General features: G+C 41.8%; 1 long non-coding RNA gene across 1 annotated transcript; it reads left to right on the forward strand.

Moving 5' to 3' along the window:
• The first annotated feature begins 947 nt into the window (after positions 1–947).
• LOC111520211 lies at positions 948–26,492 on the forward strand. The gene is made up of 4 exons (XR_002724596.1): positions 948–1,012; positions 2,640–2,739; positions 16,868–17,073; positions 25,845–26,492. It is a non-coding gene; the product is annotated as an uncharacterized LOC111520211 (long non-coding RNA).
• Positions 26,493–27,647: the final 1,155 nt, after the last annotated feature.

The raw sequence follows: 27,647 nt of genomic DNA on the forward strand, positions 1-27,647 counted from the left end.
TGTATAGTTTAGGTTTTGCATTTAGGTCTGTGATCCATTTTGAGTTAATTTTCGGATAAGGTGAAAGGTATGGGTCGAAGTTCACTTCTTTTCACTTAAGTTTGTGTCTTAGAAAGCTAGGAACAATGTTGAGAGGGGATTGGAGGGACAAGAAAGTTGAATGTTTCTACATTTATCTCTTGTTGTTCTAGGACTTTGCGCATCAGTAGATAAATGGAAAAATCATTCCCAACACAGGGATTGCTGGCATTTATGAATCAATCACATTGATTTGGCCAATATGAATGGTAAAATATTTTAAAAATACATAACAAGTAGCCTGTTGGACATATGGCTTGGTGATTTGGCTGTATAGACATAGCTTGAACCCTTCTTTTGACCCTAAATTTACTCCCTTATTTATCACTTGGGAGTTATAAGGAATTTAAAAGGAAGAATGTTTTATGTTCTATGATTGTACATCTGAGTGAGATAATTAGTATTACGCTTTGCTAATACTCCTGGTGGTGTCATGATATTAAGGGAAGATGAATTTACTTTGACTAATGGGTAAGAAAATAATCTGTTTTAAGAAAATCCAAGTGTTGTCTTATGAAAGATGAAATTCCAGAGATTCCTCATTTATGTTGTAGACAACAAAAATAATACATAAGCAAATGGAATTGAGGCAGGAGAATAGGGTCTGCAGTTGGGGAACCTAAGGCAATTTCACATTGACTTCCTAGAACTAAATTGAATGGAAAACTCTAACTTTGCACATCTAAGTAACAAAAGGACCAGAGGCTACTCCCTTTGCAAACCCCCACTGCATGGCAGATGGGAAATTGAAAGTACCTCTGATCCCTTGGTTTTTGCATAGGAGTGCAACTTTGTAACTTCACTTCAGCCTCTGATTTGTTGCAGACAGCAACCAATCAGATTGATTGCCGGCCAAGTCTTCGTTTGCATAGACCTTCAACTTTGTAACTTCACCTTAGTCTCTGATTGAGGGCCACCACTTCATTTACATGAGGTGAACACAAAGTGGCCAATGGGAAATCTCTAGGGGGTATTTGGACCTGAGAAGATTCTGTATCCAGGCCCTTGAGCTGCTGCCGCTGCTGGTTCCCACACTGTGGAGTGTACTTTCACTTTTCATAAATCTCTGCTTTTGTTGTGTCATTCTTTCCTTGCTCTGCTGTGTGTTTTGTCCAATTTTTTGTTCAAAACGCCAAAAACCTGGACAACTTGCAGTCAAGACCCTCTACCGGTAACAGACCCTCTACCGGTAACAGTTCTACCCATTCTACAACTTCATTTTCAACGAATAGTTTATGCTATTCTTGAATTTCATTTAAATTAATTTAAATTAATTCATTTAAACTATCGAGTGGAAAGTAGAGAAGAGCCGTTTAGGCTGCGGAATCCAAATACTCAGGTTCAAATCCCAGTGTCTCTAACTGCATGACAGGAAAGCTCCTTAAATGTGGTGATCTCATTTCCTCCTCTATAATGTGTGAGAGATGATACTTAGATATATGGCTCTTGTGAAAGTTAATTGAAATAATGCTTTAAATGCTTAACTAAGACTGATAAGTAGTATGTGATCAATAAATATCAGCTATTCTAAATATTAATAAAATTGAGAGCTTGCTTTAAGCTATTCTATGCATTGTGAAAGGATATAACCATGGAATAACACTTCCTCAGGGAGTTTGCAATTTGCGACTCATTTAGAGATGCAGATGTGTAAAGAATGACCACTTAAAATTCAACCAGAGGCTGCTCTGCCTATGGAGTGGCCATTCTTTATTCCTTTCCTTTCCTAATAAACCTGATTTCACTTCAAAAACAAAACAAAACAAAACAAAACAAAACAAAACAAAACAACTCAACCAGAATGAAACAAGTGTTGTATTATATTTGTTAGATGAGGTGCGGCTAGAGTGATTATCAACCCCTGGGTGGATTAGAGGATGTTTCAGCCAAGGACAGTGTTTAATTTGGACCTTGGAGGAGGAGTAGAGGTCCTGTAAATGGAGAAGCAGAAGAGAATGACTCAGACATTGGTCCAGAAAGGGTTTGGAGAAGAATTCTCTTGAGCTGAAGAAGGAAGGATAGGGGGTGGTGGGAAAGAAGTGATAGAAAAAGCAAGTAAAGAACAGATCTTAAAGGAACCAGAATGCCAAGAGGAGAGGTTGGGCTTGGGTTTTTCTTTACCATATTTTATACCTTTTTCATATTAGTTCTCGGAAAAAGCCAGCCTGGAAGACTACTCATGAAAGGTTTTATTTCTCTTCCTTTCAAAAAAAAAAATAAAAAAAATAAAACAAAAAACAAAAACCACCCTTGTAAATCATTAATGGCCCATTTTAAAAAGGAGATTACAGCCTGGGAGTTGCTATTTTTCTGTTAGAGAAATAAAAAGGAATATATTGAATTATATGAAACACGAATTGGCCTCTGTGCTCCAGTACCTATCTGGGACAGATTTATAAATACTGAAATGATATAAATGATGGTTATTCAGCCCATTTAACATTAGAGAACTTTTAATGGCAAAGCAAGGACACTGAAAGAAAAAGTTATAGGGAAAAATAGTTGTAGTCTGGAAATCTCAGTTATTCTTTATTCTTCCATATTGATTTATATCTATTTAGAACTTGAAGACTTTTAGTGTTTTGCCTACTCTGCCAATTCTTGGAACATTTGCAGAACTGAGAATTTCTTCATTTATTACTTCCTAACTACATTTTAAAGGTAATAGTGAAATCTTAAATTGTTCATTCTCTTTTCATTGTGCAATGTTATTGAGGTAGAACTAATACTCAGAGAATTAATTTCCAAGATTTTTAATTCTGAAAATGATACAGATTATTTTCGTCGAGTTTAATCTGATGTCTCCTAGAATAATACTGGGGAATCGTGCTGGGAACAGAAGATAAAATATTGTTCATATTCTAGATTCGACAAGCTATACTTTAATTAACAGGCTGCAGTTGAAAAAATGACTCCAAGAATTAAATGTGAAAACCATCTATTAATTCTCTTAGAAGAGTTTATCTATGTCACAAATGGGAGTGATTTAAATTGTCTGTGGCACCTTTACGTTATTATTGAAAATGGAAAAAAAGAAAAATGCCCACCCTCACAGGCTTTTGGAGGCAAAGTTTGGTGGCACCCACAATTTTAATTCAGCATTGACAGTCTTTCCCCATCTTAGTTGGCACTGGTTTTCAGGGTTTCTACCAAGGCATTTCTCTACGCTTACTCTCTAAAAAGATGTTCTTGTTTCATCAGAGCCAACCTAGTTAGTGTTCCATTTCCACAGGACTCTGATAAATGGTAGAATTTCTGATAAAATAATTTCAGGGTCTAGTGTTTATCCATTTGTTAATTCATTTGGTGTTTATTGGTTGTTATTGGATAAAACCTATTTTCACTTGAAAGGAAGTGTGAGAATAACATAGGCTTTGGAGTCTGAAGTTCTGAGTTCAAATTGTGAGTCTATCCTTAACCTCCCAAAGGTCTCTGCTGAACTCATATAACTTTTCTGAATTTCAGGCCTTTCATTTATAGAGTAGTGTGAGAATAACAACCACACAGGGTGATTGTGACTACCCTGAAGGGGATTTGCCAGGTATAAAGTGCTATTTGAAATTTTTTTAAATTAATAAATCCTGCTGAGGGAACACTTTATCATCACAGATTGTTTCTTTTATGGTGTTAGTTTCAGGCATAGGAAGGTGGATATAGAATACTACTTGGGATGTGTGACAGATTATATGTTCTGAAGATGACTGCAGTGTTCTCTTGTCCCACACGCTCTTTTTGCAATGTGATCTTGACAGTCCTCACATTGGGAGGTCTGTTTCCTCCCCTTGGACCTAAGTGATGTTTTCTCCTGTCTTTGCTTTCTTGGGACACTCACACTTAAAACCCAGCCTTAATGCTGTGAGGAAGCCCTGTTCCACTTACGTGGAGGAGACGCCACGTGTAGGTTGGCTGGCGGCCTACCTGAGGTCTTAGCTGACAGCCAGCATCACCCAACAGTGGATGGAGATGCTTTCACACTTTGAGTGTCCCCAGCTCAGGCCCCGGATGACATGGAGCAGGGATATGCCATCTATGAAGTATCCCCTTCAAATTCCTAACCTACCAGTAAGGCAGAAGAATAGGGTCTAGACGCAGGAAACTTAAGGCCATTTCATGCTGACTTCCTAGAACTGAATTGAAAGGAAAACCCTAACTCTCCAGGCCTAAGTAACAAAAGGACCGGAGGCTACTCCCCAACCTTTTCTGCTGCAGATGGGAAATTGAAAGTACATCTGATTGGTTTGCTTTTTGCAACCAATCCCACATTTGCATAGGAGTGTAACTTTGTAACTTCACTTTAGCCTCTGATTGATTGCTTTCCACAACCAATCAGACATTTGCATAGGAGTGTGACCTTGTAACTTCACTTCAGCCCCTGATTGGTTGCTTTCCGCAACCAATCAGACTGATTGTGTGCCACCACTTCATTTACTTGAGGTGAACACCTAGTGGTCAATGGGAAACCTCTAGGAGGTATTTGGACCCGAGATGATTCTGATCAGGGGCCCTTGAGCCCTGCTGGGGCCTGCTCCCATACTTTCACTTTCTGTTTCTTTCACTTTTCTATCTCTGCTTTGGTTGCTTCATTCTTTCCTTGCTTTGCTGTATGTTTTGTCTAATTCTTTGTTCCAAATGCTAAGAACATGGACAACTTGCTGTGAAGATCCTCTACTGATAAAACCAGAATCCACGAGAATAATAAAATAATTGTTTCATGCCATCAAGTTTGGGAATGGTTTGTTACACAGCAACAGCTAACCAGAACAAGATGGGAGGATTTATCTACACAAAACCTGTTTTTTACATTTTAGTAAGGTTGTAAAGAAAATGTGAATAGTATTTCTATTGTTTCAATAGCTTTAAATCATGATGACAAGCTATAGTTATTTGCTTAATGAAACTTCAGAGTAAAAGAGATTAAGAATTATTGGAAATTAGGCTGGGCACGGTAGCTTACGCCTGTAATCCCAGCACTTTGGGAGGCTGAGGCGGGCAGATCACAAGGTCAGGAGATCGAGACCATCCTGGCTAACACAGTGAAACCCTGTCTCTACTAAAAATACAAAGAATGAGCCGGGCCTGGTGGTGGGCACCTGTAGTCCCAGCTACTCAAGAGGCTGAGGCGGGAGAATGGCGTGAACCCAGGAGGCGGAGCTTGTAGTGAGCCAAGACTGCACCACTGCACTCCAGTCTGGCCGACAGAGCAAGACTCCACCTCAAAAAAAAAAAATAAATAAATAAAGTATACTTTCTCACGTGGGATCAAATATCATGAGGCGAATTGTCATAATTGTCATTTTCATTCCCACATCATCTCCTTAGATCTTGAGTACAGGGGCTAGCTGTATTCCTGTTGGCTTCTACTTCTGCAAGGAATGAGAAGTAAGCTTCTCCTTTCTTAATGTCTTCAGAGTGGGATCCCACACATGAACTGTTCTAGCAACTCCTCTCCCTGGCATTCAATCTTTCAGAATCGGTGGCAGGCAGAAAGCAGATGCTCTGTGGATAATCTGGGAAGAGACAGGGGAAGAATTTTATCACTTTGCAGCTCTAAAAGATACTTTAGACTATTGGCTTTTTCTGAACCCAGATGTTTCAGCTCTGTGGTTTATCTCCTTGTCTGTTCAAGAAGATTGTTAGGTCTCTCATGAGCTTTCTCTCTTGAAACCTCGGGGCCTTTGCTCGAATGGTTTATTTTACCCAGAATGGCTCCTTTCAATCCCTAGCCTTCTAAGTCCAGTAGAAATTCCATCTCCTTCATGAAAGTTTTGTGAGTTAGCAGCAGCACTTAGGACTTCTTAGCACTTTGTTGGCACTTCTTTTAGAATTCTTAACGCCGCCAATGCCTGTTTCCCTGATGAGATCGCGATGCCATTCTTGGCAGGGTCTCCGTCTTGTTCTCCTTCCTGACCCCTACTGTGGTTTCTTAGGAAATGCTTGTTGAATTCCATAAGACGGCCCGGGGGAGTGCCAAAATTGTGCAATCAGAGTTGAGACACTTGGCTCCCAGTTTGAGGTCTGAGCCAGGTCTGTCAAGAGGAGATTCTGAAAATGGTCTTGTGACCCCAGAAGCTTCTTCATGCTCTGGGCCTCCTCAGTTTGCTCCTCTGTAAAGGGAGACATTTAGAGCAGGGCAGTGGTTCTTAACTAGGTACACTTTTTCAACACCACGGTGCCCAGAAGGTCTGATACATCCTTGGTTGTGCATCTTTGGCTGGATATACAATTTATAATACCTTCCCGTTCCAGAAATATATGTGGGCTGTTGAATATTACTGTAGCCTGTGGAGTTAGGTGGAATGAAGTAAGCAGATTGGAATTACAGGTTAGGACTTCAGAGATACAACAAAAAAACCCTCTGAATAATAATAGCTAATATTTATGAAGCTGGGCTTGGAATGCATTATTTCACTTACTAAGGCATAATGCCCTTATGGGGCAGGCACTACTATTATCCCATTTTATAGATAAACTGGTTTAGTGAAGTCAAATAACAACCCAAGTTGCTGAACTAGGTTGCTGAGCACTGGAACTGAGATCAAACCCAGGCTCTCTGACTTCAGAACCTGTATTCCTAACCATTCCCTGGCTGCCTTTCTCTTAGTTTTTGCTTTTATTATGTGGAACTGATCATATGGTTAAGAAGTATTTACTTGATCAGTCTTTGCAATTCTACTCTGTGTTTTGTATAATATTTGGTTACCGGTCGTTAGGAAGTGATGTTCACTTATAACAATCTTTCATAGAGACAGGGCATGGAGGCATGGTTTGGCCATTTAATTTTTGAAAATTGCAGCATACCATACCAGATTCGTACAAAGGTGGCATTTTATTCTTTCACACATACAGTCATGATTAGCTTCATAAGAGGGATACATTCTGAGAGATGCATCACTAGGCAATTTTGTCATTGTGTAAACATCATAGAATGTACTTACACATACCTAGATGGTATAGCCTATGACACACTTGGACTATATGGTACAGCCTATCGTTCCTTGGCTACAAACCTGTACAGCATGTTACTGAACTGAATACTGTAGGCAGTTGTAACACAATGGTATTTTTGCATGTAAACATACCTAAACAGAAAAGGTACAGTAAAAATGTGGTATAATCTTACAAGGAGCACTGTCGTCTATATGGTTTGTCATTGGTGGAAAGGAATTTGAAAGGAATTTACTTTCTGAAGGAAATACCTAGAGTTAAAAGAACATCTGGTGTTACCAGGTCATCAAAGACCAGGAAATGTATCAAATCTTCTGGAAACTCACCCAGAGTTCTCATTAGTGATGAGGGAATTGCTATTCTGTAATTGCATAGATGGAACAATGATAACTCATTTCCATTGCAAAATGTTTCACCCCACAGAGTGATTAAGCAATTGGTATTTATTGCACCCAAGATATTGTTCACGTTTCTATTTGTGAACAACTCCCATATCTATTCTTTTACTCCCCATTTCCCTATCATTGGATAATTTCCAGCTGCATCTGTAATGCCTCTGCCTGGTTAAGTGGCTCTTGGCTCCTGCTGAGCATGACTGATGGGCTGAGTTTCCCCTCAGGCTCTTCTAGTGCCCGATTTCCTAGTCTCCGTTGGCAGAACTCCTTTGTCCTATACATACTGTGTCTTAAGGTCAGCTCTGCTCTCAGCTGTGCCCTATCTTCCAGTGGTGGTTCAATCTGGTTCCATTTGCCTCCGTGACATTACTAAAATCTCTTTCCATCTCTTGGATTCAACAGCTCGAAATCACATTGTTGTTTTTCTTTTCTATAGAATCATGACTTCCTTTCCCCCACCCCCAGAGTTTACTCTTAGATCTCAATCAGTTTTATTTTCAGCTCCAATCAGTTAAAAAAAAAATTCTGCTCTAAAGTGGTCATGTGATGCCTTCCTTTCCAAGGAGAGTGTGGATAGTGTAAATGGGTCTGGTGTGACCAGCATTAGTGCTTAGGGTCACAGGAAGGAAAGGCAATCGGGAAGGATTCCAGTAGAGTAGGTGGAGGAAAGGGCATCAGGCCATTGGTCAGTGCTTCTGGCCTCCCACAAGTCTGCTGGCAATGCAGAGCACATGGTATAGAGGTCAGAATATTCCAGACCTGGCTGTGAGACAGCTCGAAGACATGGGCAAGTAACTCCCTGCCATCTTAGAGTTACAGTCGCTATGAGAGTGGCCCCCCTGGTGGCCCATCTCCCATCTTTATATTATTGGGGGTAACAAAGTGCCTCACTAAAAAGTGTACTTTCCAGTCTCCTGGGAAGTTAGATTTAGCCACATAGGTCTGGCTTAGAAGAACTAAATGAAGTTCTGTGGGGACTCAAGCAGAGGAGGCTACTTAAAAGTAGGAGATAACTGAGTGCAGAGCAGCACCCTTTTGGCCTTTTTCCCTTTCTTCCTGCAGCCTGGCATGCAGATAGTGGGATTTCCACAGCTGACTTGCACCATGAGGTGCTTGGTAATAGAAGTATAGTGTATTAGTGCATAGCGCCTAATAGGGTATTTGTGCACAATGCCTATAGGGTATTCATGCACAGTGCCTACAGGGCATTAGTGCACAGCACCTATAGTGTATTAGTTTTCTGTTGCTACATAAGAAATTACCAGAAATCTAGTGGCTTAAAACAACACACCTATCATCTTACAGTTTCTGTGGATTTGGAGTCTGAGGATGGATTCTCTGCTCAAGGTCTCGCGAGGCTGAAATGGGCTGTGCTCTCATCTAGGAGCTTGGGCCCCTTTTCCAAGCTCATTCAGATTTTGGCAGCATTGAGTTCCTGGCAGTGGTGGAGCTGAAGTCTTGGTTTCTTCTGGGCTGTTGGATGGGGGCCCACGCAGCTCCCTGGGGCTGCTCTCACATCTTAGCCTCGTGGCCCCTCCCACATGGCTGCTTTCTTCTTAAAGGCCAACTGGAGAATCTCTCTTAGAGAGGGTCAAAAGTCACCTTGTAATTTCTTTAGGATGAGCCCAATGCCTTTTAAGGGCTCACCTGGTTATCAGGCCCACTCAGGATATTCTCATTTTTAATTAAGTTAAAGTCAACTGATCTGGGTCTTTCATTACATCTGCAACACCTCTGCAACTTTGTCATGTAATGTAACCTAATCATGGTAGTGAGATCCATCTTATTCACCATTCTGCCTGTGATTGAGGGGAGGGGACTATTCCGAACACCAGGGGCAGGAATCTTGGGACCATCTGAGTTCTGCCTCCTACAAATAAGATGGTGCAGTAGAAATATAGAGCCGGGCTCTCAGCAAGTGTGGCACTTCCTCAGCACCTGTAAGCTGTTTAACTCTGAATATTTTTTTTTTTTTTTTTTTTTTTTTGATGGAGCGATCTCAGCTTACTGCAAGCTCTGCCTCCTGGGTTCACGCCATTCTCCTGCCTCAGCCTCCCAAGTAGCTGGGACTACAGGCGCCTGCCACCACACCCGGCTAATTTTTTGTATTTTTAGTAGAGATGGGGTTTCACTCTGTTAACCACAATAGTCTCGATCTCCTGACCTCGTGATCTGCCAAATGAGAGACATGTTCTTGGTTTATTGAAGCCATATTCAGGCCTCTTTTACTGGCAGCTGAAAACATACCTAAGTGATTCAACACTGAGGTTGGAGAAGCTATTTCTTATTTTATTTTGGGACGGTCTCACTTTGTCGCCCAGGCTGGAGTACGGTGGTGTGACCACAGCCCAGTGTAACCTTTAATTCCTGGGTTCAACGGATTCTCCCACCTCAGCCTCCTAAGTAGCTAGGAATACAGGCATGTGCCAACACGCCTGGCTAATTTTTAAATTTTTTGTAGGAATGGGGTCTCACTATGTTGCCCTTGATGGCCTGGAATGCAGAAGCTATTTCTAAGATTTAATCTTTCCCTTTCTTTGGGGGGCATTCTCTTTGCTGTGTGTATACTGGCTGATGCCGTGTTTGAAATTCAAAACTCTCTTGCTTGCCAGTCGTAGCTCTATGCATCCCAGGTGTACCTCGTAATTCTCCAGTGGCGATTCTGTTTGTTGTAGAGAAGAAGGCGTGGAATTTGAAGTTAGGAGACCTGCTCCCAGCGTGGGCTTCTTCACTGATCAGCTTTATAATCTTGAGCAAGTTACTTCATATAGTTAAACCTGAATGCCCTTTAAGAAAATAAAGATAATAATCTTACCTCTCTTGCCTACTGTATAGGACTGATGTGAGGAAAAAATGAGAGAGAAATATGTGAAGGTGTTTTGAGCCCTGTAACGTTTGCTTGAGCAAATGTTAATGACATGCCATGACTATCCATGCATTCATCTGTTCATTCTACAAACTTAATCTGAGTGCATTATTTGTTAAGCATTGAACTGGTGCTGGGAATTCTAAGATTAGTAAGAGAGAGTTCCTGCCCTTATAGGGTCATAGTTTTTTGGGGTGGAGGGAGGGACAGACACATAAACAGAGTATGAGATGTGCTAGTATAGAAGAATATATGGATTAGTCTTAATCTAGACCTAAGGGGTCATCAGAATCTTTCTAGGGGCTTGGGCAAATAAGAGATAGTCTGGTGAATAAGTATTAATAACAATAATTACTATGCATAGAGTATTTGCTATGTATCAGGAACTGTTCTAAGTATGTTTTATGTACTGTTATTCTAGCCTCCATTTTGCAGATAAGGAAACTGAGGCACAGGATAATTAAATAATTTGCCCAAAATAACACAGCTAGTAAGCTGGTGGAGCCCATCTAGGCTGATTCCATAATTGTTCATGCCAGAGCCTGATACTTTACCTATTATGCACTGAACCAGGTGGGGTGGCCTGTGCAGACAGATATAACAGAAAGCCTGTTCTGTGGAGAAACTGCAAGTAGTTCATCAGGGTCCCAGCAATTTACCAAAAAGTAAGGATGGGAGAAAGAGGGAGTTAAGGGTAAAAGGGCATAGAGAGGTAGGACAGAAGCTGGACAGCTCTGACGTTCTACCAGCAAGCTTTTATATTACGCAGAGGGAAGCCAGGTCAGGGTCTTGGCCAGGCTTGTTCTTTGTAAAGATCACTGTGGCACAGACGGATAATGAGTTGGAGGAGTAATATTGGACACAGGGAAAATAGTAAGGAAGTGCTGGCAGCTGGGTTTAGGGGAATAGTGAGTCTGAGGACAAAGGCGTGGATATGCAACACATGAAAAAGTTAGGATGATTTGGGTGGTGGTTGACAGAAAAGGAAGAATCAAGAATGAGTTGCTGTATCTGGTTTTACCTGAGAGAAAGGTCCTTTGCAGAGATGAATGCTGGAGGAACAAAAGGAGGAAAGGTGATGAGATTTGAATATATGGAGTGCGAGGTGCTTTTGATTCGTGTAAATAGGCAGTGAATATAGCTGTGAATCTGAGAGATCTGGAATGTGAAGATAGGCTTGGGAATCGTCAATATGTGGATTATAATAGAGGTCATGGGGATGGATGAAATTGGCAAGGGAGAGTAATGTGGAGAGATAAGGACCAAGGACAGAAGTGCAGGGAGCACCCATCCTTGAAGTGTGAGCTGGGGGAGACGAGGTGTTCAGAGAGACAGGAGGAGCTCTAGTGCAGGGAAGTTAGAGATGCAAAAGCACTAAGTGCGTGGTTTGATGCAGAAAGAAGACTCGATGCACATTAAACAAGCAGGACAAGTAAGCGAAGGAGTGAAAAATACTCGTTGGACTTGGCCACAAAAAGATAAGAGCAATTCCAGTGATTGCTCTGCATAGATATCAGGTTGCAGAGGGTTGAAAAATAAATGGAAGGTGCAAAGGTAGAGCTAATAAGTACACAAACAAATGAACAAAACCAAAAAATAAGAAACAAGCTTTTTCCAGGACTTTGTGACAAAAGGAGGAAGTCCATTGGATGGGTGAAGAGGGTATGGGATCCAAGGAGAATTTTTTCTTTCTCTTTTCCTGTAAGATGGAGACATATGAGCAAGTTTTTAGTGTGAAGGAAAAGAACCACTGGAAAGAGGCTACCTGCGTGGGCAACATAGTGAGAGCCCGTCTCTACAAAAAAATTAAAAACATTAGCAGGCTATGGTAGTATGTGACTACAGACACTCCCAGCTACTTGGGAGGCTGAGGTGGGAGGATCGATTGAGTCTGGGAGGTGGAGGCTGAAGTGAGCTGTGATTGTGTCACTGCAGCCTGAGTGACAGAGTGAGACTCTGTCTCAAAAAAAAAAAAAAAAAAATAGAGCGGCTAATATAAAGAAAGAAGGATGATAAAGTGAGATTTCCTGGGGCGGCTGAGGGAACAAGGCTCAGCAGCTGGGTAAGAGGATTCATCACAGGGAGAACGTTTTCTTCCTTTAGATGGAGAAAGAGGAAGCTTTCCCAAGGCTCCCACCCACCACCCACCTGACTCTGCCAGGTCCAGGACACTAACCTGCCACACCAACCTCTGCCTTGTGCTGTTGTCATTCAGACACGTGCCAGCATACGTCCATTCAGCAAATACTGGTTGAGTACCTACTAGGAGCCAGCCCCTCTTTGAAGTGCTGGAGATACATTAGTGTTCACAGCAGACAAAAATCCCAGCTCTTGAGTTTACCTATTCTGGTGGGAGGGCAGAGGCAATAAAATAACTGAGTAAATGATGCAGCAGATTAGAAGTTGATAAGCCCTAGGCAGAAAAACAGAAACAGGAGAAAGAGAGGAATGAAGAAGGGTCTGCCTGAGAAGGTGAGACTTGAGCAAAGACATGAAGGAGGCAAGAGAGGAAGTCCTCCCTATGTTTGGAGGAAGAATATTCCAGGCAGAGGCAACAGCAAATGCCAAGGTCCCAAGGCAGGAGTAGGCCTGGCATCTCTGAGGAGCTGAGTGAGGAGTGGTGAGGGCTGAGAGGTAATGACTGCTTGGAGTGGCAGGTCACTTAGGACCTCATGGGTCATTTAAAGGATGTTGGCTTTTATTCTGAGATGAGAGACCATTGGAAGGTTGTGAGCAGAGAACTGATGTAGGCTTTCCTATGGTTTAAAGGATCGCTCTGGCTGCTATGTTGAGGATTGACCGTGAGGATTGAGGAGGTTGGGGACAAGTGTGAAAGGTGGGAAGTCAGTGAGGAGGCCATTGCAACAATCCAGGTATTGAATGATGTGGCTTGGGAGAGTTGCTATAGAGGAAATTATGAGCAGTGGCTAGACTTTGTATATATCTTGAAGGTTGAATCGGAAGGGTTTATTGACAGTTTATGAGGAAGACTCCAGAACTTTTGTCTTGAATAATCAGAAAGCCTCTTATCTGTTCCTTGTGAAAAAGAAGCTGGTTTTAATTTTCTTTGTATGTTTCGTAGTTCCAATTGCAGTTCTGGGTGAATTTCAAGTTTTTGGTAAAAACTATTTAAATTTAATTGAAAGATTTGTAGCCCTCTAAACTCATGCCCTGTGGGATGATTAAAGTAGCTAATTTGTTGTTTTAAATACACCTTTTTCCTACACTCAACACTAAATCTCTCAAAGTAACATCTACTTTCTGGAAGCAAATGGGACTCGTATGGTATGACTCATAGAACAGGTAGGGATTGCTCAGGAATTTTGGGTGGAGGAGAGAAAGAAAAGAGTTGGCCCAAGGGAGCACCACATTGGAAACCTGGAGCAGCTGAGGGCTGTCAGCTGACAGGTGACTGGCAAAGTAAGGGTGGGAATCTGAAAAGCAAGAAAGAAAACCCAGATTTTTTCCCTAACACCTTCAGTGTCTGATAATGTGTATTCTGACAGTGTACATGCCTCTGTATGGCTTGCAAACAACAAGGACTTCGTTGCATCTTAAGTTCTTGAATTACAAGCAGAAGGAAGACAACATTTGGAAATGTCCTACTTTTGTGTTCTCTTAAAAAAACCGTCAATTTTTTTCTTTCCCCCATGATTCTACTGGCACTAACGTGCCAGTCACCTGTGTGTTTGCCCTCAGATCCATGCCCACTCTTATCTTTGACTGCTCTGGACTGCGGGTGGCTTCCACTGCAGACTTCACTTCCCAGCTCCCTTCCCCACTGGCTCCAGGCTTAGTGGCTGTGAAGCTCTGCAGGGGATTGCAGGGTGTGAAGTGCTGTGCTGAAGAACCAGGGTATTTCTTCCCCTCCCTTTTCTTCAAGTGATGTTCCAAAAGTAGCTATGTTTTCTCTCCTAAAAGTCACAGATTCCACTGAATGGCTCAGACTACTGGCTCTGTTAATATCACCTCTTCTCTTTTCTCTCCCACTACTAGCTTCTTGATTCTGCTAATTGCTGGACTGCCCTACTGCTTCCTGTTGCCTCATTGTTTCCTGTTACCTCTCATAAAAGCTTTGTAACTTGTTCTCCATATTAAATTCCTAATATTGAACTACCTGGTATGTGCTGTTTTCTTAGTTGGAACTTGACTGACACATGTATTTATTGTTGAAATTTGGCAAAATGAGAGTTTTGTAGAGCATACAAAGAAGAATATAAAATCACCACTAATCCCACTATCCAAAGGTAGCTATAGTGAGTGTTTTGGTGTGTATCTTTCCAGTTTATTTTCACGTGCATATAAGCATTTTTTTTGTTGTTCACAACTTTGGAGACATACTGTGCTCTTTGCTTTGTAATCTTTTTTTCCCATTTGATATATTGAAAACATTTCTCAATCATCTGGTATTCTTGTATAACATGATTTTTAAAAATGGTTACTTCTGTGACTTCAAATGGATATACTAGAATTTATTTAACCAGTGGACCACTGCTGGTTGTTCAAATCGTTTCCAATATTTTGCTATTATAATACTATATGCAAGTTTGGGGGTATATTTCTGATTGTTTCCTTAGAGTAGATTCAAAAGGTAACGTCTACAAGAGCAGAGGTGTTATCTGGCCTGCCCACTGATGAATTCTCAGTGCCTAAAGCAGTGTGGGAAGGTATACACACAGTCTAGGGACCTCATACATGTTGACCTGCCTCTCATTTGGGGGCCGGGGCTGATTCATCATACAGAAAGCAGTCGGGTCAGAACTGGCTGGCTGCCTGATGTATTGTACAGGATGGAGCCTCCAGGCTACCACAGCTGCTAGGATTCATTCAGCTGGTGGAATTTGCCTTGTTGTAACTGAGAGCCAGCTGGACTGAGAGTGAAAGCCAGAGCCTTGTGGATTCCTGTGAAGTCCACTCTTGTTCCCCCAGGACATCCATTGGCTGTTCTCATGATGCTCTCATAACTATGCCATGCCAAAGCCCAGGCCCTGCCCCAGCTGGACGAAGCCTGCAGGGGTGGGTACTTCTGGTCTCAGATCTTTCTGATGGAATTTTCAGGCCTCTTCGACTCTGAACTCTTAAAAACTGAGATTTTCTTAATTTTAGGCTTTCAACTACACTCTTAAATACACTATTTTGAGGGTTAATTCAGGTCTCAAAGAAAAGCTTGACCACCAAGTAGATAGTAATTCTGTCCTTTTTGGTAAAGGAAGTTTAACTTAACCTTTACCAAGTTAATCAGCTTGCAAGTTTTTTTTCCTTCTTCAGCAAATGAGTCACCACAGGAAGCTGGAACCTGGTATCAACATTTATCTTTGGTTTGCCTAAGACCAAATAAATGACTTTATGCCTCAGGCTAAATAACAACAACATGCCAACAAAATAAAAACCACAAAGGCAAAGTGGAATGCGGAGGACAAGAAGGTTTCATGCTAGGGATTAAACTAGAACATGAAGATGTATCTGGAGATCTCCAGTTCTGAATACCCTGGTCACGGTTAACAAGTTCCAAATAATTTAAAGTACTAATTGAATTTGATAATTGTTTATTGATCACGTAGTATATACTCCATGTCAGAAGCTGCTCTAAGTAGTTTCACCTTAAGCAGAGGGGATTGAGGTACAAATTCACATCTCGGTAAACACTAAAGGGCTTGGTTAGGAGCCCAGGATTGCATTGCCTGTCTAATCCTAGCTCCACCATTACTCGCTGTGTGATCTTGGGGAAGTTGTCAGCTCTTCCTTGGCTTCAGTTTTCTACTCTATAAAAAGGATGTAATATCCCACAGAGTTATTGGGATAATTAAATGAATTAACATATATAATGTATTTGGAACACTGCCTGGGACATGGCATATCTGCTTTGTTGCTCCACAGCTTCTCTCCAATGCCAAGTTTTCCTCTGGGTTGGGGTGGGGTGTGACTGGGGGAATTGTTGCCCAGCCATTTATTTGGTGTGTGTCCCCTGCATCTGCAGGGACTTCCTAGCTTCCACCTCTTTGTGGCTTCCTAACCTTGCACTTGAAATACATGACCTTTGGTCAACCCCCAGCTTGCCCCTCAGTGAGTGGTTAATGTAACACACTAGGCTAGGGAACATAGAAGATAGGGAATTGTAAGGAGTGGTCTTTCCTTGACGTGCTCGGCCTGTGAGGGTCTAACATACCTGGTCCAGGAGGAGATACCTTAGAGAAGGATGCTGGCATTGATATGGGGTTCCTTAAAATCGTTGAAAGGAGGCCTAGTCCCTGAGAATGATTCTTAGCAACTGGACAGCCTGCCAATATGAGGACAATGTACTCAAGACAATCTAGCCTTTCACCCAAATTCAGGAATCTTTGGACACTATCCCTTGGGAGATGATCATTTAATTTCTGCTCTAACATTCTATTCATTTGTTCACTCACTCACTGGGTTAGGCCAGTCATGGGGACTTCACCACTTTGTCCTATCAGAGCATAGTGAATTCTCCCAAATGACTTCCAGCGGGTCGTTCTTATTCTGGTTTTTCATACAACAAGTCAAATCTCTATTTTATATATTTAATGGCATACATTATCTTCCTGAATCTTTTCCTCTTCAGACTTGTTTGTTCTAATTCAGGTCATTCAACAAATACGGCATAATTTCCACACGTGCTGACATTCTGATTGCATTCTTGGGAAGATTCTCAGTCTGAGAATCTCCTTAAAATAAAGCACAGATGATGGCTGAATAGGAACAGCTCCGGTCTGCAGCTCCCAGTGAGATCAACGCAGAAGGCGGGTGATTTCTGCATTTCCAACTGAGGTACCCAGCTCATCTCATTGGGTCTGGTTAGATAGTGGGTACAGCCCACAGAGGGTGAGCCGAAGCAGGGTGGGGTGTCGCCTCACTCAAGAAGTGCAAGCGGTTGGGGAACTCCCTCCCCTAGCCAAGGGAAGCCATAAGGGATTGTGCCACGAGGAACAGTGCATTCCAGCCTGGATACTACGCTTTTCCCACAGTCTTTGCAACCTGCAGACCAGGAGATTCTCTTGGGTGCCTACACCACTAGGGCCCTGGTTTTCAAGTACAAAACTGGGTGGATGTTTGGGCAGAAACTGAGCTAGCTGCAGAAGTTTTTTTTCATACCCCAGTGGTGCCTGAAATGCCAGCAAGACAGAACCATTCACTCTCCTGGAAAGAGGGCTGAAGCCAGGGAGCCAAGTGGTCTAGCTCAGCAGATCCCACCCCCACAGAGCCCAGCAAGCTAAGATCCATTGGCTTGAAATTCTTGCTGCCAGCCTAGCAGTCTGAAGTTGACCTGGGATGCTTGAGTTTGGTGCAGGGGAGGGGCATCCACCATTACTGAGGCTTGAATAGGCAGTTTTCCCCTCACAGTGTAAACAAAGCTGCGTGGAAGTTCCAAGTGGGCAGATCCCACCGCAGCCTGGCAAAGCCACTGTAGCCAGACTGCCTCTCTAGATTCCTCCTCTCTGGGGAGGGTGTCTCTGAAAGAAAGGCGGCAGCCTTAGTCAGGAGCTTACAGGTAAAACTTCCATCTCCCTGGGACAGAGCCCCTGGGGGAAGAGGCAGCTGTGGGCATAGCTTCAGCAGACTTAAACGTTCATGCCTGCCAGCTCTGAAGACAGCACTGGCTCTCCCAGCACGGTGTTCGAGCTCTGCTAGGGGACAGACTGCCTCCTCAAGTGGGTCCCTGACCCTGGTGCCTCCTGACTGGGAGACACCTCCCAGCAGGGGTCAGCAGACACCTCATACAGGAGAGCTCTGGCTGGCATCTGGCAGGTGCCCCTCTGGGACAAGGCTTCCAGAGGAAGAAGCAGGCAGCAATCTTTGCTGTTCTGCAGCCTCTGCTGGTGATACCCAGGCAAACAGGGTCTGGAGTGGACCTCCAGCAGACCTGCAACAGAGGGGCCTATTAGAAGGAAAACTAACAAACAGAAAGGAATAGCATCAATATTAACAAAAAGGATGTCCACACAGAAACCCCACCTGAAGGTCACCAACATCAAAGATCAAAGGTAGATAAATCCACAAAGATGAGGAAAAACCAGTGCCAAAAGCCTGAAAATTAAAAAAAACAGAATGCCTCTTCTCCTCTAAAGGATCACAACGTCTCACCAGCAAGGGAACAAAACTGGATGGAGAATGAGTTGGACAAGTTGACAGAGGTAGGATTCAGAAGGTGGGTGATAACAAACTCCTTTGAGCTAAAGGATCATGTTCTAACCTAATGCAAGGAAGCTAAGAACCTTGAACAAAGGTTAGAGGAATTGCTTACTAGAATAATCGGTTTAGAGGAGAACATAAATGACCTGATGGAGCTGAAAAACACAGCACGAGAACTTCATGAAGCACACACAAGTATCAATAGCTGAACTGATCAAGTGGAAGAAAGGATATCAGATTGAAGATCAACTTAAAAGCGTGAAGCCAAGATTAGAGAAAAAAGAACGAAATGAAACAAAGCCTCCAAGAAATACGGGACTATGTGAAAAGACCTATGTTTGATTGTTATACCGGGAAGTGATGGGGAGAATGGAACCAAGTTGGAAAACACTCTTCAGGATATTATCTAGGAGAACTTCCCCAACCTCGTAAGACAGGCCAACATTCAAATTCGGGAAATACAGAGAACACCACCAAGATACTCCTTGAGAAGAGCAACCTCAAGACACATAATCGTCAGATTCACCAAAGTTGAAATGAAGGAAAAAATGTTAAGGACAGACAAAGAGAAAGGTCGGGTTATCCACAAAAAGAAGCCCATCAGATTAATAGTGGATCTCTCTGCAGAAACCCTACAAGCCAGAAGAGAGTGGGGGCCAATATTGAACATTGTCAAAGAAAAGAATTTTCAACCCAGAATTTCATATACAGCCAAACTAAGCTCATAAGCGAAGGAGAAATAAGATTATTTTATGGACAAGCAAATGCTGAGAGATTTTGTCACCACCAGGCCTGCTTTATAAGAGCTCCTGAAGGAAGCACTAAACATGGAAAGGAAAAACTGGCACCAGCCACTGCAAAAACATACCAAATTGTAAAGACTATCAACACTATGAAGAAACTGCATTAACTAATGGGCAAAATAACCAGCTAGCATAATAATGGACATGATCTAATTCACGCATAACAATATTAACCTTAAATGTAAATAGGCTAAATGCCCCAATTAAAAGACACAGACTGGCAAATTGGATAAAGAGTCAAGACCCATTGGTGTGCTGTATTCAGGAGACTCATCTCACGTGCAAAGACACACATAGGAAGTTTACCTTAACCTTTACCAAGTTAACCAGCTCACAAGTTGGTTGTGATGGAGGAATATTTACCAAGCTAATGGAAAGCAAAAAACAAGGGTTGCAATCCTAGTCTCTGATAAAACAGACTTTAAACCAACAAAGATCAAAAAAGACATAGAAGGGCATTACCTGATGGTAAAGGGATCAATACAACAAGAAGAGCTAACTATCCTAAATATATATGCAACCCATACAGGAACACCCAGATTTATAAAGCAAGTTCTTAGAGACCTACAAAAATACTTAGACTCCCAGACAATAAGAATGGGAGACTTTAACACTGCACTTAACACCCAGATTCGCAAAGCAAGTTCTTAGAGACCTACAAAAAGATTTAGACTCCCACACAGTAATAGTGGAAGATTTTGACATCCCACTTTCAGTATTAGGTAGACCAACAAGTCAGAAAATTAACAAGGATATTCAGGACTTGAACTCAGCTCTGGACCAAGGAGACCTAATAGACATCTACTGAACTCTCTGCCCCAAATCAACAATATACATTCTTCTTAGCACCACATCGCACTTATTCTAAAATTGACCACATAATTGGAAGTAAAACACTCCTCAGCAAATGCAAAAGAACAGAAATCACAACAGACAGTCTCTCAGACCACAGTGCATTCAAATTAGAACTCAGGATTACAAAACTCACTCAGAACTGTACAACTACATGGAAACTGAACAACCTGCTCCTGAATGACTCCTGGGTAAATAACAAAATTAAGGCAGAAATAAATAAGTTCTTCAAAACCAGTGAAAACAAAGACACAATGTACCAGAATCTCTGGGTCACAGATAAAGCAGTGTTCAGAGGGAAATTTGTAGCACTAAATGTCCATAGGAGAAAGCGAGAAAGATCTAAAATTGACACCCTAACATCACAATTAAAAGAACCAGAGAAGCAAGAGCAAACAAATTCAAAAGCTAGCAGAAGACAAGAAATAACTAAGATCAGAGCAGAACTGAAGGATGTAGAGACACAAAAAACCCTTCAAAAAATCAATGAATCCAGGAGCTTTTTTTTTTTTTTTTGAAAAGATTAACAAAAATAGACCACTAGCCAGACTAATGAAGAAAAGAGAGAAGAATCAAATAGATACAACAAAAATGATAAAGGGGATATCACCACTGATCCCACAGAAATAAACTACCATCAGAGAATACTATAAACACCTCTATGCAAATAAACTAGAAAATCTAGAAGAACTGGATAAATTCCTGGATACATAAACCCTCCCAAGACTAAACCAGGAAGAAGTTGGATCCCTGAATAGACCAATAACAAGTTCTGAAATTGAGGTAGTGATTAATAGCCTACCAACCAAAAAAAAAAAAGGCCGGGCACGGTGGCTCAAGCCTGTAATCCCAGCACTTTGGGAGGCCGAGACGGGCGGATCAAGAGGTCAGGAGATCGAGACCATCCTGGCTAACCCGGTGAAACCCCATCTCTACTAAAAAATACAAAAAACTAGCCGGGCGAAGTGGCGGGAGCCTGTAGTCCCAGCTACTCGGGAGGCTGAGGCAGGAGAATGGCATAAACCTGGGAGACGGAGCTTGCAGTGAGCTGAGATCTGGCCACTGCACTCCAGCCTGGGTGACAGAGCGAGACTCCGTCTCAAAAAAAAAAAAAAAAGCCCGGGATCAGATGGATTCACAGCCAAATTCTACCAGAGGTACAAAGAGGAGCTGGTACCATTCCTTCTGAAACTATTCCAAACAATAGAAAAAGAGGGACTCTTCCCTAACTCATTTTATGAGGCCAGCATTATCCTGATACCACAACCTGGCAGAGGTACAAAAAAAAAAATTTCAGGCCAATCTTTCTGATGAACATCAATGCGAAAATCCTCAATAAAATACTGGCAAACAGAATCCAGCAGCACATCAAAAAGTTTATCCACCACAATCAAGTTGGCCTCATCCCTGGGATGCAAGGCTGGTTCAACATATACAAATCAGTAAATGTCATCCATCACATAGACAGAACCAATGTCAAAAACCACATGATTATCTCAATAGATGCAGAAAAAGCCTTCGATAAAATTCAACACCACTCCATGCTAAAAACTCTCAAACTAGGTATCGATAGAATGTATCTCAAAATAATAGCTATTTATGACAAACCCACAGCCAGTATCATACTGACTGGGCAAAAGCTGGAAGCATTCCCTTTGAAAACTGGCAGAAGACAAGGATATCCTCTCTCACCACTCCTGTTCAACATAGTATTGGAAGTTCTGGCCAGGGCAATCAGGCAAGAGAAAGAAATAAAGGTATTCAAATAGGAAGAGAGGAAGTAAAATTGTCTCTGTTTGCAGATAACATGATTGTATATTTAGAAAACCCCATTGTCTCAGCTCAAAATCTCCTTAAGCTGTAAGTAACTTCAGCAAAGTCTCAGGATACAAAATCAATGTGCAAAAATCACAAGCATTCCTATACACCAATAACAGACAAATTATAAGTGAACTCCTATTCACAATTTCTACAAAGAGAATAAAATAAGTAGGAATACAAGTTACAAGGGATATGAAGGACCTCCTCAAGGAAAACTGCAAACCACTGGTCAAGGAAATGAAAGAAGATGCAAACAAATGGAAAAACATTCCATACTCATGGATAGGAAGAAGAATCAATATCATGAAAAATGGCCATACTGTCCAAAGTAGATTCAATGCTATCCCCATCAGACTACCACTGACTTTCTTCACAGAATTAGAAAAAAAACTACTTTAAATTTTGCGTGGAACCAAAAAAGAGCCTATATAGCCAAGACAATCCTAAGCAAAAAGAAAAAAGCTGGAGGCATCATGTTACCTGACTTCAAACTATACTACAAGGCTACAGTAACCAAAACAGCATGGTACTGGTACCAAAACAGATATATAGACCAATGGAACAGAACAGTGTCCTCAGAAATAACACCACACATTTACAACCATCTGATCTTTGACAAACCTGGCAAAAACAACCACTGGGGAAAGGATTCCCTATTTAATAAATGTTGTTGGAAAAACTGGCTAGCCATATGCAGAAAACTGAAACTGGACCCCTTCCTTACACCTTATACAAAAATTAACTCAAGATGGATTAAAGGCTTAAACGTAAGACCTAAAACCATAAAAATCCTAGAAGACAACCTAGGCAATACCATTCAGGATATAGGCATGGTCAAAGACTTCGTGACTAAAACACTGAAAGCAATAGCAACAAAAGCCAAAATTGACAAATGGGATCTAATTAAAGAGCTTCTGCACAGCAAAAGAAACTATCATCAGAGTGAACAGACAACCTACAGAATGGGGGAAAATTTTTGCAATCTATCCATCTGACAAAAGGCTAATATCCAGAATCTGCAAAGCACTTAAATTTACAAGAAAAAACCCTATCAAAAAGTGGGTGAAGTATATAAACAGACACTTCTCAAAAGAAGACATGTGGCCAACAAATATATGAAAAAAAGCTCACCACTGGTCATTAAAGAAATGCAAATCAAAACCACAATGAGATACCATCCCACACCAGTTAGAATGGCGATCATTAAAAAGTCAGGAAACAACAGATGCTGGAGAGGATGTGGAGAAATAGGAATGCTTTTACACTGTTGGTGGGAGTGTAAATTAGTTCACCCATTGTGGAAGACAGTGTGGTGATTCCTCAAGGATTTAGAACCAGAAATAACATTTGACCCAGCAATCCCATTACTGGGTATATACCCAAAGGGTTATAAATCATTCTACTATAAAGACACATGCATATGTATGTTTATTGCAGCACTGTTCACAATAGCAAAGACATGGAACCAACCCAAATGCCCATCAATGATAGACTGGATAGAGAAAATGTGGCATATATGTACCATGGAATACTATGCAGCCATAAAAAGGATGAGTTCATGTCCTTTGCAGGGACATGGATGAAGCTGGAAACTATCATCCTCAGCAAACTAACACAGGAACAGAAAACCAAACACTGCATGTTCTCACTCATAACTGGGAGTTGAACAATGAGAACACATGGACACAGGGAGGGGAACATCACACACTGGGACCTGTCAATGGGTAGGGGTTTAGGAGAGGGATAGCATTAGGAGAAATACCTAATGTAGATGATGGGTTAATGGGTGCAGTAAACCACCATGGCATGTGTATACCTATGTAACAAATCTGCTTGTTCTGCACATGTATCCCAAAACTTAAAGTATAATTTAAAAAATGCAGCACAGAGATTTAGTCTCAACACTCCATATGGAATAAGAGTCTCCTTGGTGGATCTACTAATAAGGCCTAACACTGTTTTAGCTTTTAAAGGAAAATTTTAAATGAGTCATTATTTGCCCAATTTTCTTCCACACGATAGCTATGTAATTGACTTTGTAAATCTAATGTAACAGTTTAATTTCACTGCAGCTCACTTATCCTCTGATGTAATTTTGAATTTGCCAGTTAGAGGTATTTCTGGTGCCCATAATTTTGATAAGGACGAGGCTGAATTAGAAAGGCAAGGACGGCATACTCCAGCACCCCAGTACAAATTTTGCTCTGAGATGAATACCCATCTAGTAATCAACACTCTTTGACTTTGGATTCAACTAGTTGATTCTTCCCACAGGTCAGTCTATAGTTGCTACTCATGTGTCTGATTCAGTTTGGGTTGCTGTAACAGAATACCATGGACTAGGTGATTTAAACCACAGAAATGTGTTTCTAATAGTTCTGGAGGCTGGGGTAGTCCAAGGTCAAGGCACTGGCAGGTGTCTGGTGACTTCCTCTTCCTGGCTTGCAGTTGGCCATTTTCTTTTCTATCCTCTCATGAGGATAGAGCAGAAATAGAGGAAGCTCTCTCATGTCTCTTTGTATGTATATATGGGCACTGATTTCATCGTGACTCCTCAACCCTCATGACCTAATTGTTTCCTGAAGGCCCCATCTCCACAGACCCTCACATTGGAGATTTAGGCTTCAAAATGCAAATTTTGGGGAGACGTAAACGTTCAGTCCGAAGCACCAATTTTGAAGTTCTTCGCTTATTAGTAGGGCGACATTGGGAAAGTTATGTATAATAACTTCTTTGAACCTCACTATCGTCTGTAAAGTGGAGGTGCCTTGAAGTGAGGGCTAAAATAAATTATAGCAAAGGTTTATCACAGTGTCAGTCATTTAATAAATGTCAGTTATTTAATATGTTATTTCTCCATCTTGTCCACTAGATACCACAAAATTGATCTGATAATTTACAGTTTCAATATTTTCCTGTCTTTTTTTTTTTTTTTTTTTGAGATGGAGTCTTGCTCTGTCTCCCAGCTAGAGTGCAGAGGCACGATCTCAGCTCACTGCAAACTCTGCCTCCTGAGTTCACACCCTTCTCCTGTCTCGGCCTCCTGAGTAGCTGGGACTACAGGCACCTGCCACCATGCCCAGCTAATTTTTTGTATTTTCAGTAGAGACGGAGTTTCATGGTGTTAGCCAGGATGGTCTGGATCTCCTAACCTCGTGATCTAACCACCTCGGCCTCCCGAAGTGCTGGGATTAGAGGCATGAGCTACCACGCCTGGTCGAGCTTTTCCTATTTTTAATGACTTTTAAAGGATTAATTGGCAATGATCTTGAGATGAGCCTAGAGATTTGTTTAACAACTAAGAGCAATTATGACTTCCTATAGAGCACTAGATTAGCCTAGTGACTAGTACAAATAATATCATTAATTTGGGTGCTGGGGAGAGGAGCTCCACAAGAGCTGAGAATCAAACCTGGAAGTCAGACAGTAGCTTTTTTTTTTTTTTTTTTTTTAAATGTGGTATGCAGAAATGGAAGACCATGCAGGATAATTTCTATGAGATTTTATTACAGAACATTCAGCAGGAATGTTACTGCTTAGATTGGGGTGGGTGATTGTTGCATTTACTTGGACATTGTTTATCTAGTAGTATCATGATGATTAGGAGGTTCTGGGATCAGACTGCCCTGGCTCCATCATTTGCCAGTGTGTGTAAGGTCACAGCTGGAACCTTGACTGAGTCTCAGTTTGCTCATCACTTTAATGGTATCTAGAATATAAGACGGTTTGAGGATCATGGGGAAATGTGTGTCTGAAGCGCTTATCCTGGTTCCTAGTCCATAGTAATGGACTCAGTAAATGGTAGCCGTGATTTTAACTATGGTAAGAGAAAATTTCACAAAGGAACTGGCCACTGAACACCACTAAAAATTTAATCATTGCCTTTTTTACAGCAGGCAGATTATGTGAATACTTGCTTCCTTTTCTCTCAAGGATGTAACACTGTGATGAAAAGAGAGTGTTTTCTGTCAGTGACTCGCCGACTTCCCTTTCACTAGAATCCAGCTTATTAGCTGCATGGTTAACTCTTGGAGCCAGGAAAATGTCCTGCACATGACACTGCCATCAAGCAGAGGAGACATGTTTCTCAGCCTCCCCTCTCTGAGACTTAATAGCTTGTGAAGGCTAGCCTTTACTGACTCATGAAGCTGTGTCTGCCTGGGGTCAGTGGTGGAGACACTGTGTTAACCCCAGCAAGTGAGCCATCACCAGGGCTTTGCACAGGGAGAGACACCACATAGCAAGAAAGGCAGGTGAGGCAACACACACCCCATCCCCAGAAGGCCATGGGTCCCCAGAGATGGGAAAAATACATGTTTTCTTAAAGAATTAGAAAATAAAACCTCTTGCTTTTTTCTGTGTGGCTCATTGGTAGGAGATCTCAAATTCTAACCCTTGTTGTTTTCTCTTTTACCTCTGTGTCTGCTGAAAAGCAGTGCTTAGATCCAGTATCTAGGATGGTGAACCTCCTGGATACAGTGCTGCAGTGGCCACGCTGGGATAAAAAAACAAAACAAAAACCACTGGGAAAGGAGGAAAATGATGTTTTTCTCTCTTTCAATAAAGCATTTGAAATATCTAGTTCTATTTTCTCCTTTCTCTCTCTGGTGTCCCATGTTTGCGTTGATGAGAAAGGAAGTCCTTCCATCTGGTGTTTGTGACTGAATTACTCCTAATCAATGTTTATGCTGCTCTATCAGTAGTAGTTCCACAGGTGCAGGTCACCTTCCTCTCTCAGGACTCTCCCTTTACTCCAGGCTGTTTCTGGGATAGGTGTTCATGGTTGGGGAGAAACTGTACTCTCAACATTATCAGAGAACATTTACTGAGTGATTGTAAATTGGTCCCTAGAGAGGTCCTGGGACATTTTCTTAGTGAGTCAATGCTGACTTCTGGAGAGCATTCCTTAGTAGGTGTCAGGATCAGCTTCATAATCACCTGTTCTAGAATTTTGTTAAGCTCAAGCTTTACAATAATTTGTGTCCATTTGTAATTATCACCTCTAATAATCATCTGGAAATGTAGAGTTCAATGTGTGTGCAAAGGTGCCCACTGCCTTGGTTTTCTAGTCTGTTTTATGTAGTCTATTCTGTGCTTTATAAGTTGACATACATTTTCTTTGGTAGACAGGGAATGGGTCTCCTGTTAGTAATGAAGAAAATGGTCAAAAAAGGCTGGGGATATGGTCGGGGTTAGATTTGTGCTATCCACATATGGTGGGTGGCAACCATATTGGACGGTGTAGATACAGAACATTTCCATGATCACAGAAAGCTCTACTGGGTTTGTCAGATCTGTGTTAGATGACCAAAAGAGTAGGACCACCTCCTGCTGGCCTGGAAGTCTCCATTAGTAGAAGCCAAGAGAGTGCTGTAGAATTCTTCAGACTCCTATAAAGACCACTGTCACTTATGTCTTCTCTACCTCTGCTGCTGGAGACCACAGGGCTACTCTCATCATGTCACTTATCACATGAAGCCCAGGACTGCCTGGCCATTTTCATGCCAAGACTCCTCCGTGACTTTGTACTTCTCTTAAAGGATTTCACTGGCGCTTTGGAATTTTAAGGTCAACTGTCAGCATAATCTCCCAAATCCTCAACTCTTCACTGAATCTTCTCCTCACTTCCTTGCTCTTCCCAAGACACTGCTTCCCTTGCAGCTCTCTTGAAAGATGGACATTTTCTCTCCCATCCTTCTTGTACTGCTGGACCTAGAGGTGGGTGAATTATTTTGC

Source organism: Piliocolobus tephrosceles, chromosome 10 (genome assembly GCF_002776525.5).
Source record: "Piliocolobus tephrosceles isolate RC106 chromosome 10, ASM277652v3, whole genome shotgun sequence".
NCBI classification, from domain to species: domain Eukaryota; kingdom Metazoa; phylum Chordata; class Mammalia; order Primates; family Cercopithecidae; genus Piliocolobus; species Piliocolobus tephrosceles.